The 3,640-nt window shown below is 44.4% G+C and overlaps 1 long non-coding RNA gene across 1 annotated transcript in view; it reads left to right on the forward strand.

The window, feature by feature from the left end:
- Positions 1–3,257, forward strand: part of LOC107183432 — a 30,634-nt gene extending 27,377 nt beyond the window's left edge. Inside the window, exon 4 of the long non-coding RNA XR_001514221.1 lies at positions 2,886–3,257. This is a non-coding gene — a long non-coding RNA (uncharacterized LOC107183432). The remainder of the gene's footprint in view (positions 1–2,885) is intronic.
- The last annotated feature ends 383 nt before the right edge of the window (positions 3,258–3,640 follow it).

Below are 3,640 nucleotides of genomic sequence, written 5' to 3' on the forward strand. Positions count from 1 at the left end.
TAAATTATGATACATGCATAAGAAACACTCTAGCATTGGGCATGTTGTGTTGTTAGTGCTCAGTCAAAGGATAAGGACACATCAAGGACACAGGAGCCAACCTGGAAGTGTTCAGTAGCCAAAGGTGGGACAGGGATAGTTCATTTACTCCCCTCATATAAACATATGTATGATAGGTATATAAATATCCTATATAATAAAATCCCAGCGACTGAATGGTGGATTAGGCTGAACGACTGGTTGACCAGTCACTATGACACACACTGACCACCAGGGACAGATGCTCAATGCAGGAGCTGCCCCCTGGTGGTCAGTGCTCTCCCTCAGCAAGAGTACCCCTTAGCTGAGGGACCCATCTTGGTGACTCACTAGCCAGGCAGCAGCCACTCCCTCAGTAGTCCTACAGGTCCAATCTCCAGAGAACTGGTCTGGCATGGCTGGACCGGCACCTCTGGCACAATCCCAACAGTGCCACCAGCCTCCTGGAAGTCGGCCTTGGGCACTGCAGCCGCTTCCTCTCTAGACGCTCCACAAGGAAGAAAGTATATAAAAGTGGCCACCACGTGGCTCCTGACAACTGGCATGAATGTTAGCGGGCAGATGTGGATCCGTGGATCCTGGGCCAGCAAGGGCATCCCAACAGCCAGCCCTGAGGGCCTATTAAGTCCTGGCCCCTCCCCCATCCCCCTTGGGATGGGCGCCACCAGATGCAGGTCTCACAGCTGGCAATGGTGCGTGCAGTGCAAGCCTCTCCTGATTAGGAGAGACTGGGCGCAAGCCTGGGGCAGGCACAGTGGGGCCCGGATGAGTGCAAGCAGCAGGCAGGAGCAGAAGGTGGTGTTGGACTGCAGGTTTTGGCCGATCCCTGCAGGCTACCCAGAAGGACCCCACCCAAGCACGAATTCATGCACTGGGCCTCTAGTTATAAATATATAACCCCTTATACTATAGGGATCAGTTGAGAATTCATGCTCAGTTCTGCCCCAAGAGAGATTGCAAATGCAACTACTTACTTGACGGAGAATGTTTCAGGCTATGTAAGATGATCTGTGCCCTCGTTGGTGCTCTTACCATGAAATTTAATGTCCCCCTACCTCATGACCCGACTATCACTCCCCCTCCATTCTCAACCCAATTTCACTCACATTCACAATTTGCGTTGACATTGGCTTTGGTGTAATATAGAACACATATGAATTCCAGTGCTGGCCCTGACCCTTAAGTCATTCTGTTATTAAGCCTCAGTTTCCTCATCTGCAAAATGACAGCCTTACCTACTTTGAAGGTTTTGGGATAGAATTAATGAGCGATGGATGTAAAGCATCTAACTCACCGTACCTAATCCAAAAGTATTCTTAAATAAATAAATGGTGACTGTTATCTGTCACATATCTCTGTATCACCTGGCACTGGGGAGGTCATGTGACACGCGCTCAGTAAATATATTTTGGATTGGATTAGAGGGAAATGTTGTCAAAGGTTGGAAGGATAAAACGTGAGAAATCACATACAAAACTGGGTCTGTGACCAATAACTTACTCTTTAGGTTCCTTTCTCTCCTTTAAAGTTTTTTACTTGTCTTATAAAGAGGGGCATGAGCTGGTGCAGGAAACCCAAGGTAGTGGGCAAATTAAGCCCATATTTATTTCTAGGAATCTTAGGAGTTTTTTCCCATCTGGGGAGAGGGACTGTAGTTGAGGAAAATAGAGGTCATGTAGAGTTAAGAACACTCACTTTCATTGTTTCTGTTCTTCTTCAAACAAGTGGCAGTGTAAATATGTCATTGTGCTTAACATCTTACCTCCTAGGATCAGGGATAAATTTCTTTATAGGCCCTGAGAATCTCAAGGTCTGTTGGGAGAGGGCTGTCTCATATTACATTACGCAAAGTTGATGGAGAGAATGAGGTTTCTTTTTTTAAAGTTCAAGAGCAGGCTTGCCCTGGCTGGTGTTGTTCAGTTGGTTGAGCATCATGCCACGCCACCAAGAGGTTGCAGGTTCTATTCACTTGTCAGGGCACATGCCCTGGTTGCAAGCTCGATCCCCACTCTCACATCAATGTTTCTCTCTTTCTCCCTCTTCCTTCCCCCCTCTCTAAAAATCAATAAAAAATATTTTAAAAAAGAGAACAGGTTTTTTCTTGTGAGGTGGTGCTTCAACATATATCAGTATTTGTACATTTAAAACTATGTTTATACATAACAATACGTATACTTTTAAAATTTGCTAAGAGGGTAGGTCTTATATTAAGTATTCTTATTACACACAAAAATAATCAATGCAATTCACTGAACTGACAGAATAAAGGAGAAGAACCAAGTGACCATTTCAACTGGGGGTGAAGGGAGAGAAAGAGAAAGAAACTGTGATCTCTACTCTCCACTTGAAGAAATGTGATCCTGCAGTTTCTTGCGCCATGTGTAATCCAGTAGGGAGGAAATTGGCTTAAAGCCATTATTCCAAAATTCTAGACTAGATTGTTTTCTTATGTTGTATCCATCAAAAGAAATGACCAAATAATGCCCTAGCCAGTTTGGCTCAGTGGATAGAGCGTCGGCCTGTGGACTGAAGGGTCCTGAGTTCAATTCCGGTCAAGGGCACATGCTCAGGTTGCCGGTTTGATCCAGTCGATCAATGATTCTCTCTCGTCATTGATGTTTCAGTCTCTCTCTCCCTTTCCCTTCCTCTCTGAAATCAATTTTAAAAAATTAAAAAAGAAATGCCCCAACAAATAAATTTGAAATAAAGATTTCAGTTGCTTAATTTATCAGGGACTCTTTCTGAATGTGTCTCTATGTGTTTGTTAGTAGGTATTCTCTGAGTGATATACGACAAGGCATGTTTTAAATATACTCTTTGAGTTTCTATTATATGTACTTTTTTAGAGGATGGAAGAAGAGCAGCAATGGAAAAGTTCAAGGGTACCTCAGAAGAAAAAGGGAAAGAAGTTAGTGGAACGCCCCAGATGGAGACATGTCAAGTCCGTGGCACCTTATCAGACTGACAGAAAAGCAAAAACCTCTTCTTCACGTGACCCAGATCAGAACAGATTCAAATGTGAATGCTACTACTGCCTGAGGTATGTGGGCACCACCTCTGGAGTCTCCACTGGGAGCAAAGCAACAACCTCTCATTCTTCCTGTTGTGATAAGCTAATACAGGAACTCAACAACTTAAAGCTCAACTCTGAGAACACGCAACCCCCCGCTCTCTGACAAAAACAGAGAGCAGGAAAGGGATGAGAAGAGACAAAAACAGAGCAAAAACGCAAAAGGATGTTTCAGAGGTTCCTACACGAATGGGCAGATTAAATCTAAGACTTTCACCTTCAGGCAAAGGAAGATCAAAAGAGATGGGGTCATGAGTGCCAACATTGCCAACCCCTCAGGGGGAATACTTTTGGGAACAGAGAACGAATAACAGCATCCAGCCCATGCCAAAGACTCTTATCAGCTGGCGAGTCAATCCAGCTCCAGAAACATAGCAATCTTTCCTTTAGGAATTTTAAGACCACATTGGGGCATGCTGGGAGAAGTTCCCCCATGGCAAGAGCAACTAGATAGTAATGGTTCCATACTCTCTACAATACTCTTCCCTTGGTGCAAGACGTCATTTTTCCTCTTTGGGTTTCGACTTTTCT

This window comes from Myotis davidii, unplaced genomic scaffold (assembly GCF_000327345.1).
Source record: "Myotis davidii unplaced genomic scaffold, ASM32734v1 scaffold1960, whole genome shotgun sequence".
NCBI classification, from domain to species: Eukaryota; Metazoa; Chordata; class Mammalia; order Chiroptera; family Vespertilionidae; genus Myotis; species Myotis davidii.